At 39.4% G+C, this 11837-nt stretch overlaps 1 pseudogene across 1 annotated transcript; it reads left to right on the forward strand.

Annotated features, from left to right (window-relative positions):
- The first annotated feature begins 242 nt into the window (after nt 1-242).
- On the forward strand, nt 243-6737 carry LOC113686004 (uncharacterized; annotated as a pseudogene). Its single transcript, XR_016181704.1, has 6 exons — nt 243-430; nt 572-1198; nt 1308-1426; nt 1553-1669; nt 5923-6036; nt 6191-6737. The product of XR_016181704.1 is annotated as an uncharacterized LOC113686004 (transcript).
- The last annotated feature ends 5100 nt before the right edge of the window (nt 6738-11837 follow it).

The following is an 11837-nucleotide window of genomic DNA, read 5'->3' on the forward strand; positions in this document are numbered from 1 at the left end:
CTCTGAGCAAAAGCTAACGGAAAAGCAAGTTCAAACTCTTGAGGTCAACGTGAAAAATTAAACATCGATTACTTAAAAGAAGCCCATTGGGTAGTAAATGAGCAGCTGCGTCAAACTGGTAAACTGGTAATTTTTTTAAGGGAAAACTTTAAAAATAAATTAAATAAGTTTACTTTTGCGAACGGGAAGTAATAGAATGCTGTCTAGCTTACATTTCATCCACTGTCTAGTGGCTTGTCAAACTCGAACTTTGCAGAAATTCTGTCTTATCGTAAAACAAAGAATACAAGACTTGCATTAGAAGAGTTATGTTTGTAATTAGTTTGCAATAATTGTTTCTCATTTCAACAGCAGAAATTTGACAACATGGAGAGGTTCGAGGTGATCTTTCAAATCAGTGTTCTACAGATTTTGATCACGACTGCCTACGGTTAGTACCCTTCAAGATTTCCTTTTTGCAAGAGCAGCCGGGGAGATCTTTAACCTCATTCAGACCAAATTATTCCCCCAAGAGACCTCTTTGTCATCCACTTGGCGAATTCCTTATAAATTCATACCGTCCATTTTGCAGCTGTAACTGTACCAGATCCTGTCGCCGTCTTTCCCCTGAACAGCAAGTATCAAACAAGGGAAATTAAAAATCGAGTTCCCCAGGGAAATCCTATCGGTGTATCTTTAGCTGATGGCCCTGAAGGAAATGCCGGCGGCTCGTACATGTTCGCAGGCAATTCTTTAAGTTACATCGAATTCCCAAATAATGGAGCATTGGATGTTCAGCACTCTATCACCATGTTATGTTGGGTTTATTATACGGGTGTAGATGGTCCTCTCTTCAGTTACAATAAGGGAAACACTGCGTGGGGTGTCCATCTGTAGATAGCGTCAAGACAGCTGTTCGTTCGCTACACTCACAGAAATTACCAATTCGCTCCACATTTGTACGGTGGTAGTTTGCCACTAAACCAGTGGAGTTATGTCGTTTCTACTTATGACTATATTACTGGTATTGTAAGATTGTGGATTGATAGAAGACAAACCGCTCAATCTAGTATTGGAAGAGTCCGCCTCTCCATTCAGGACGTGGTCCGGATGGCCGCACAAGACGGGGATATTCGGGTTTCCGAGGAAGAATTGCTGCCCTGCAACGTTGTAACGTGGCTTTAACTGCAGAACAGATAAATGCGGTGAAAAAGGTTGGCTTAGCTAATTACTCTAAACCTTTTTTCATAGCCTGCAATTATAGGATTTTCAATTACATTCACTACTATACAAATCAATTTTTATAACTATCTATTCATTCATTTTTTTGTAGCCGATGCTTTCGATAAGTTGAAATCGTGCCAGAATGGGGCCGCATGCGTTCCTTCTGGTGATGGCTATACATGCGCCTGTGGTGTGGGATTCCAAGGAACAAACTGCGAACACGGTCAGTGAACATGACTTAAACTGTGCATAAACCAAGCAAACATTATCTCCCCCCCCCCTCTCTTCCTCTGGTGTACTTTTACGTGCAAACTGATTTTGGTTTTTACATTTTTTTTATTTGGGGTATATGTTGATGAATGCCAAACCTCAAACCCATGCCAAAATGGCGGACAATGCGAGAATACAGCTGGAAGCTATGAATGCAAGTGCAAGCCTGGATCTACAGGCAGAAATTGCGAAACACGTTGGTTATCGTTCATAGACAAAACATGAGCTGTTGGTCACAGTTCTTGTTAAATAAATCTGTTAATTTTCGTCGAAATTGGTTGCGGGTAGTCAAAGGAGTAAACTGTACGTTAAAACGCGTGACCAAGCAAATTTTCTCTTCACCCCTCTCTCCTTCTGGACCCCCCTTACGTGCAAAATAATTTTCATTATGCATATTTTTGTCTCTGGGGTAGATATCAATGAATGCCAAACCTCAAACCTACGCAAAAATGGCAGACAATGCGAGAACACAGCCGGAAGCTATGAATGCAAATGCACGCTTGGATTTGCAGGACGAAATTGCGAAACGGGTTGGTTATTGATTATAGGCAAAACATGAGCTGCTCGTTACAGCTCTCGTTTTATGTCTACGTGATTTAGATCCTGGATCAAGCGGTAACGTGTTAATCTGTTCGTTTACATTTCTGAAGAAAGCTTTCTAAAAACCCTTTTGAAAATCGATTAAAGTGATATTTGAACCAGTGACCTTGGATATTACAATTGATTGCATGAATTCCTGGCCTAAAATAGCGAGGACCATTCTTCAGAAAGGAACTCTTGAATGATTGAAGAATGTTTCTGGCCGGCTGCGGCACAAATTTATCGGTGTCATCTCTAGGAAGAAATATTTCCTGAATTTGAGGTTAATCCCGTGATAAAAAATAGTTGGTAGAATATACAACCACCTCGGCCTCTTTTTCCTTCTTAAATTTCAGAGGACTGATCGTTAAACTCCCTGTGAGTAAATTAAAGGTCAGATAGTTTTAAACTCTTATTATTATGCTGTTCGAGAACTGGAAAGAAACAAAAGAAATCTGAGTTTTTTCGGTCCTAAACAACGTACTTGGTGTTTATTTGAATAAAGCTTTTTCCTCGAAATATTTTTACGTCATATTTAACTCGTAAACTGCGCGCATGCGCAAGAGCGAGTTGTAGATATGATGTGAGAATGGCACTCGCTCGCTCGCTCGCTGGCTCAATTGGTCGATCCCTATAAACTTTTTTCGATTTTAGGCTTTTGAGTGCATTTGATAGTTTTTGGCGAGCAATAAACAAACGAAATGGCGACCTTTGTTGCTAAGAATAGTGGTGGGGTGAAAAAGAAGCCAATGATAATCTTAAAGGAGATTTTTATTTTCGTTTTAGTTTCAACAAGCGGCGCCAGCGACTGGCAGGCATGCAAGGATTCACACCGAAATAACAGAACAACCTTCGTTTTTCATAAAATTGTAATTTACAATCCTTGAACTTGAAAACAATCTTAAGATTCATTGAAAATATCACTTACTGCGAAGCGCTCGGAGTTTACATATGTTCAAAAGCTTTTTCTATTATGGCGTGAGATTGAGGACAAAATCGATCATTGCGTTTCGTATCGTGTGTTTTTGCTGTGTGAAGCAACAAAATACGCCGGCGACTGACGAAATTACAAGTTAACACGAAAATCAAATAACACCTAAACAAACAATCTTAGCCACCGGTTTTCAGTGAATTTTTAAAGAACAATTTTCTTTTAATTTTCAAGACAATTTGAAGATTCAAAAAAAATATTACGTACTAAAGTAAAGTTATACACCACAAAATTGATAAATAGGCCTGAAATGAAATTCTATCTTGTTCTTGATTATACGTTGTCTAGCACGTTTCTTTGTTTCTTTGCTACATTAGCGAACACTGAACTATTGCTCGTACTCTAGATATGACAATCAAACACAAAATTCCCTATACCAGATAACATTAAACATAATCCAAAAAATCATGTGTCAATTCACGAGTTTGCTCACAGAGCACTTTGATTTGCCTTACGTTTTAATACGTGGTTATCTGGGAACGCGAAGGATGTGCAAATTGACTTAAATGTGATCGCCAAGTGTGCACTGCGATTTTTATCTAAAAATTTTGATTCCTGAATAAATTATGGAAAAAACTATTTTTTTTTCTTGGTTTGGGAATAAGTTTTTTTAACTGATTACATTTCATTACAGCTTGTTTTGGTTTAAAGACGATAGATTTTACATATTTACTTTCTCAATTATGAAAAAAAAACAACGTCCAAAATCCTGCGTTAACAATGTTATAAAACAGTGGGTTCATACGTCAAATGAATATGAAGCACTTGGGAAGTTATGAGAACTCTCTAGAATCTGGAGTTGCTCTCGACTGCGTCTCGAGCAACTCTTACGCCGGCTTCATATTCTCATGAACGCACACTGATGTATGAACCCATTGTTAAATGTTTCTACTTTGGGGTAGGTATTGATGTGTGCCAAACTTCAAACCCATACCAAAATGGCGGAAAGTACGAGGACACAGCTGGCGGCTATAAATGCACATGCAAACCTGGATTTACAGGAAAAAATCGCGAAACAGGTGAGTTATCAATCACAGACGAAGTATAAGCTATTGATTACACAGTTCTTGTCACTTGTTGACCTAATTAAATAAGTGAAGCTAGGTAAAGTGTTGACAATCTCATGCAACCCTTTGATTGTGTCCTTTTAAATCAGTTCAATTTATTTTCCGACTGGCGGCTTTTGAGATACCAAATGGGTGCAGTGCGAAACTCTTACCCAGATAAAGCAAGAAAAGCCCTTCGGAAAGGAGCCTTTCTAAAATTAAAGAATGTCCCTTGCCTTGTGGAAAAGATTGATGAGTCTCAACTAGGAAGTAAAATTTCTTAAATTTGAGACTAACGCCGTTATATTTATTAGTTGATAAAATCTGCAGCCACTTATGCCTGTTTTAACTTTCATTTTTAACTAGTTTTTATGGGGAGTCCAATATGCAAATGTTCACTCACTGAGATGTAAACGCTGTCGTAGTTAATCGAGCTCAATAATGCCCGAGAAATTTCACGAAGTGAGATCGATTGATTAAGTCCAAATCATCTTGTCTAAACATTGGCGGCAGGATCAGTAACAGTTTTGGGGACAAAAATAATCCTGTGCTTTTCTGAGATAAAAGAAATCTCGTTGAATTCATTGCCTTATATCTTTAGTTTTTATCAGTCAGAACACTAGCGGTCGCATAAAATGCGTTCAGTGATATATCGTCCCAGTTTGGAAACTGATAGAGATTTTTTAATTAGATGCAAGCGGGAGAAAACCCTATCAACATGCGGTCATCGCTTTACAATGCAAGTACTTTTTTCAGGCGTTATTTTCACTACTGCCTAAGTAGTGCAAATTACTGCGAGGATCACTTTCATTCACGTCTTTATCCGCAGTTCAAATATATGACTTTCATATATTCTTAACCATTTATTCAATCACTTCACGGGTTTATTTAGAACCAACTTCATGATCAGCTCCCAGTTGGTTTGTTAGCTCAGTTGGTAGAGCGCTGCACCGGTATCGCAGAGGTCATGGGTTCAAATCCCGTACAGGCCTGAATTTTTTTCAGTCCTTATTTTCACTACTGCCTAAGTAGTGCAAATTACTGCGAGGATCACTTTCATTCACAATGCAAGTACTATTGAGCGACTGAGGCGAAAAGAGAAAAAGAAGCTAGTGGAATTTTACTTATGAAGTCGAGGAGAGATTCGGATCGTAGTGTCTGAATTTGTAAAATTTTCAAACAAAAATTTAATGGGATATAATTTTTTACCGTTTTTGTGGACTGTCTGAGGTATGTGTTCATGACTCTGCGAAGCTGGGATATGTTGGGACGTAATACGCCCAGTATGTTGTGTTGCAAAGATGGAAACTAGCTGCAGACCGCATCACACTTTACGATAGGCACAAAGGACTCCAGTTCTGTCTTTTATTATTTCTTAAATCTCTCAGTTCTCTAGTGCACTGAATTAAGGGTGTAAGTTCTAAAGAAAGTGTGGTGCTGCGTCGGTGGAAGAGTATAACAGGGCAATTTGGTATTGTCAACTGAGTTGATAGCGTGAGATTGCAGACCACGCAAGGTATACTGGATAAAAGGCAATGACGGCATTCCCCAGGTTTCCTCTTCAGTTTTCTATGTCAACGTATTCAACTTAGTGGGTGCTGCGTTTTCGCAGTGTTGCTTTTTTACTCAAAATATATGTTACCAGCCGTGGTTGTAATATTGTACTTAAGCGTTGGAAAGTTTTGAATGGCCCTAATCGTTACCTGATCTGACATTTCGCCTGATTCGAAAAGAAAAAACATATTTTGCAGTCTGAAAAACATAGGCATAGAACTAATTTAGTAGAGTTCATCGCAATCAAGGGTACTAACAGATCGTGACATTGAAATACAGATATCGACGAGTGTTTGGGTGCAAAGGTGCCGTGTTACAATGGAGAAATATGTGTTGACAGAGTCAACAGCTACACGTGTGACTGCAAGGATGGATACGTTGGAAAATACTGTGGTGAGAGGACTGTAGCCTTATTATTGTACCTTTAGGCTAGATACATGTGTTGAATTTTTGTCTATGACACAAGGGTGGAATTATGAATTATTTTAGATCCTTAAAATTGTGTCTCTTCTAGCTTCGCTAATAATGTTCAATTTGTTTTATTAAGAATGGGAAAAGCAGGGATGTTTTAAGGAGGTGAAAAAGAAAAGTAAAAAGGCCATGAGAACCGTATTTGCAAAATTCAAAAAGTACAAGAACAATATCCAAGGTGCGATCGAGGCTTGTGTGAAAGCAGCTGAGGACAAAAATCTGGAGATCTTTGCGGTTCGAGGGAGATACAAGTGTGTGACAACCAAAGGCAATGCTGATTACAAGGTGCATGGTGCATCGTCTATAGGGTGCAAAGCGGACGGAGATTACGCAGTTGGAGTGAAGAGCGCAAACTATGTCTACATTTTGAGCAAACAGGTGTAACATGGAACTCGATAAAACCTGGTGAGTTTGATGTTGCTACCTATGAAAGGTTCTCTGTTAAAATCAGATCAAAACAAAATGAAAAACTCATCACAAGGAACCGAGTGAGGTGAACAGAAAACATCCCAAGGTAACTCGAAATGGTTTCGCTTCTCTAAACGTTAAGGATCGATACTTCCACGCCTTCTCGCGTGTTCCCTTGTAACTGGTATCAAAAAATCTAAATTATTGCTCAACAAGTTGGTATAATTTTTTGACATTAAAGGGTACCATGGCAATAATCTAACCGCTCTACTTAAACACCCTTATGTTTGGCTTCATCCCCAATAACGAGTTCCGTAGCCCCCATTTTATATTACTGAATTGCAACAAGCATGTCAAGACTCATCTCTCTGCAAAGCTTAAAAAAATGGTCTATACAGCACAGAGCAACCATATTTTTAATAATTCTTAATAATTTGTTGAATTGGATGTATAAAAAGTGCCGCAGTATCGATCCAGCAAAGAGTTCATGAATGAAATACACGAAACCGGTTTGAGTCACAACGAGAGAATTCTTTAAACCTGTCAACGTGGCTTATCATAAAAATGACGATTTCCTCAACTGTGTTTGGATTAAAAAGCCCTCTTTTTTCTCTACACTAGACGCAAAAAGTAAGAGACACATTATCTGTCTGTGAGGATAATACTTCCCCTAATATGAAAAGGGCTGATGTTTCCCACAGTTCCACCTCTCTTGGGAAACAAAAGCAATTGTTTCCCTTGTAGCGACTTGTTTCTTATGTAGCACCACGAAGGAATAAGATGTAATTTGAAAACAAATCGATGATGTATTTATTGATTACACGTAAGTACATAGGAGCGCAAAATAATGCAGCGCAAAAAAATGTCACACCTCACTTCACGTCAGTCACGCTCTGTTCAAGCGCAAGGGCGGTAGTCAGTCACCAATCGCGGGTCAAAGTGCATTGCAACCCTATGACATTGTTGACTGGGCAATGTTGCACGCTCTGGGACTTGTAACCGGTAACAGATTTTTGATTCCCAAAAAATCTGGCTATCTGAGTGATGATTCACCAACGTTTACTCTTTGTATGGAAAAGATTACCATGACTTCTGACAACAGGGTAAAAAATTTTTTCCATTGCTGATATGAAAGCTTAAAACATTGAGTAAAAATCTGCATGCTAATTAGATATCCCTCTCCTAAGAAGCTTATTTCACTTTCTATGGTATTAAGCAACTTGGAATATCATCACTCCCCTTGGATGAGTTGCTATTCCATCGACTTTTATACCAAAACCTTTGTCAGGTTCCTTGATGGTATTTTGGTCGGCCTCCTTTATACTCCTCGATGATGAGATAAGTGACTTTAAAATAACTAGTTCTACTCCTTGCATTGAAATTCGGTTGTTTGTTTTCATTTTTTTTTACAGGTCTATCTGTTGGTAAGATGTCGTTTTATCAGTTAGAGTGGTAAAATTAGATCCTTTGCACCCTGGTCTCCATGCCCTTGCTCCTCAAACCAACCTACAGACGGGAGTGCAGCGACTTGTTTGAGGCTTGAATTTGGTTGGGGTTTAACACCTGCTATTGTATTTGGGATTAATGAAATTAATTATTATTCATTCTGCTGGTACTATTTTCGTCCATCAAACCCGTAACGGAACTTTTGAGTCTAGCGTTACGCTTGATCATTGTATTCCATTTCATATAAACATTAGGGATGAAATGTCTTTCAACCGAATAATACGAAACTTTGCGTGAGAAATGAACAACTCCTTTGTGCTGTATATTATTGAAACCAAATCCAATAGGCAAATATCGCATTAAAAAATTTGAGCTTAGTTGTTTTTGAGAGAGTTAACCCGAGACACCTTATGAGAAGCACTGAGAAACGAGTACAAGAGTTCTGAAGTCGTTGGATGAAACGCAAAAATCCCCAAGAAGGTGACTTGGTGTTGGAGATAGAACCCCCACCCCAAGGGAACATGGAAGATGGTAATTAATTTAAGTAAGTAATTTAAACGAATCCCGGACAAGATGGACTCACGGGGAAACCCAGGATAAAGACTGCTACATCAGCTTATGACCGTCCAACTCACAAGCTCTGCTTAATTGCAACCGAACAGGAACTAAATGCAGTATAAAAATTGACATTTATTTAGTTGCTCAATCTATTCACGAGTATAAATAGATTTCCGCACTAGGGGGGAGTGATTTGCCCCATTAATAATTTATTTATGTGAGGACTGGGACTTATCCCGAGAGGATTCAGAAACATTTAAATACGCCCTTTGGTGTGTAACGAGGATAATTGTGTAATCAACACGAACATTACCAGGAGAAGAGCGGACCAGAATTTATTACTTTTTGTTAATGTAAAGTGCAAGCACTAAGCTGCTCTGTTTCTCTTGTTGACATCTGGTCTTCTAATTTTTCACCTTCGACCATGAGTTCGAATCAACAAATTAACCTTCTCTAGGGAAATTTTGGGGTTCAACGGTTCCTGCGGAGCAGACGTAATTTTGGCGAGCGAGTGCTCATAATTTCCCAAAGAAAATTATGGCCACCATATTTTATTTTAATGGCAGCGGAAGGCGCGAAGAGGGAGAAATTTTTACCAAGAAGGTGATCGACAGTCAATAAGAAGGAGAGAGGTGGGGGAAGGGGAGTGCCTGAGGTCATCAGGAACGCCGTTCGTGAGCGAACGGAGTTCCTGATTCGTGCGGCTACGCTCCAGCTGTCAATTACAAGTTAAATGCGGCATTTGGACATTTTGCTCTTGCGGGAAAATGAGAAGGATGGCAAACTCTGTAAAGGATGATGTTGTCAATGTCTTGTGCATTAAAATCGGAACAAAAAGAAGCAGTTGCTATACCGGTTCTGGAAAGGATCTACTGATCGTGTTGCCAACTGGCTTTGGGAAAAGCTCGATACTTCAGGTGTTGGTTCCCTGGAGTAAAAGAAATTATGACAAGGAAACCCTCGAGCGTAGTTGTCGTTTGTCCACTACAACGGGCTGTTCATGATCAAATGGAATAAGCATCTTCGATCGGATTAACGGTAGTTATGCTCACGGATTTTCGTTTGGAGGACATAAAGTGCGGCAAATATCAACTCGTATTTGCGTCAGCGGGGAACATTTTGGTAAAGCCATTTTTTTCGCACATGAAAGACACAGCAACACCGTTCTACCAGAGTATGCCGGTTTGTGTCAAACAAATTATGGCGCGTAAAACGTCGAGTGCTGTTATTTATGATTCAAAGTATCGTTTACGATCATTTGGAAGAAAAAATCGTCAAATAGATGAACGACAGTTATACTCAAGGATCCTCGTTTGGAATATTTAGAGTGCAAAACATATCAACTCATATCTGAGACCGGGGAGGAGATTTTGTCGCAGCCATTTCTTTCCTAGCTGAAAATAACTGCCTCACCGTTTCACTCATCGGCTCTACTTGTGTTTGTTTTTGTTGTAAGACAATGTTTCCGGTTTTTAATTTAACTCATTTACCTGCTCATCTCCGTAAATACAGTGACACGCAACTACTGAGGGGGTGTTTTGCTTTCCAACAATCTCCTCGGGCAGGCGTCTTCTCGCCCTTGCCCCGTCCCCTACCCCCACCGTCCACTCTAACTCCAAATCAAACATGGCCGGACTGATAATCGATCGCCCTAATAAGACGCCTGCCATCCACCTATTAAGTTAAGGTCATCTGCATCCTTAATGTGCATTATTTTACGCGTACTTGGCGTCCACTTAATAACACATGGCTAGTTTCTCTTTGTGGCCGAAGTTTACCAGTGAGGTGTACTTGAAAAATGCATCGTATTCTTGAAAAATGCATCGTGACCTGGAATTATTTTCTCCTCTTTTGGATCTTGCAATGAATTTCCTTAGTAGATCAATGAGAGGAAAATTCAATTTAGCAGGTCTGTTTGCACTTTAATTTGACCTTCTGAGAACTGTACGAAATTACTACGCGGATACATAGTAGTTCTACCATTCCTTATGAAGTATAATCGTCCCTCTTTCTTAGAGCCAGGCGTATATAGTGGACACGACGCTATAACCTAAATAAAACATTTCAAACGGCGCGCGCACTCTATTAGACGGATCAGGCCACAAGAGATGCACTTCACGAGAAATAAATTGCAAAAATGATCTCGGCTCTTATATCACTTCTTGTATGTTTTTTTTATGAAATGCAGATAAGGACGATTGTTTAACTGCTGTGTGTCACAATGGAAGAGTGAGTATCAACAGAATCGACAGCTACACTGCAAGGAAGGATTCATTGGAGAACAGTGTGGTAAAAAACGCCAAAAGGTCAAAGGGTGTATTTTGGTGACACCTTTTCTTCAACTGTGAAGGCTTTCCGACAGCACACGAGAGGTAAAATTTGACCCACCTCTTTACCGCTCGAGCGTTTCTTTTTAGAATACATTTTGCTTCGCTTCGGGGGTGCAAGGGATTTTTCCTTTTTTTTGAACCTCTTTTCATATTTTTGTTCTTTTTGTTCTACGTCAGTGGTTAGTTCTACTGATTTTCAGAGCGAGACTGAAAAGCTTGCTTTTGCCTACCAAGTAGCTTAAAACCCGGCTTGGTCATGATAATCAAACCTAACTCTGTACATGCATTAACCCTTCGAAGATGCACGTGGCGAGAAATTTCCGCAAAAGCCATCACCCCATTGAGGCTCTCACATATTGGGGCCAGGAGATTGTAAACCAGTTAAGAATCTCTTGTTGGAGCTAAATACTTCAGAAATTGAGTTCCTTTCTACTCTACTTAGTTGAGACTGTAGTTTTCTAAGCTTTTTCTAGAATTCCAATCTCTCAAGATAAGCATTGTTTACATCTGACATCCCGTTTAATTCGAATAACCCATATAATCCGATCCCTATTTCTCCATTTACAACTGACATTAAACTGTCAAAACACGTTTAATAAGCATGAAATTTCTTAGCTTCCCAAAGTATCCCTAGACCTCCAACCTTCCAACTAGAGAGATGAGAATACTCTTGCTCTTCAGAATTCTGATAATTTAGGAAAATAATTTGCTAGGTTTTCCTCAAAAGAATGATAACTTGAGGTACCTAGCTTTCCCAAGTTTTCACAGCATGTTACGAGAAGTTGCTTACAACGTAATTACAGAGGCTAACTAGAAGGCCTCCTTGGAGCTAACTATCAGACGTAAAACGGTCTCAAATGTTTTATAATTGTAAACGGTCAAAAAGCAGCTCTGAAATCCTAACGGTGGAATCCTTAGAAGGAACTTGAGATTCAGTCAACTGAGCTTAAAAATGGAGCCTAAGATGTTTTTCTTCACGGG

The sequence above is a fragment of the Pocillopora damicornis genome, chromosome 12 (assembly GCF_964200805.1).
Source record: "Pocillopora damicornis chromosome 12, jaPocDami1.2, whole genome shotgun sequence".
Lineage (NCBI taxonomy): Eukaryota > Metazoa > Cnidaria > Anthozoa > Scleractinia > Pocilloporidae > Pocillopora > Pocillopora damicornis.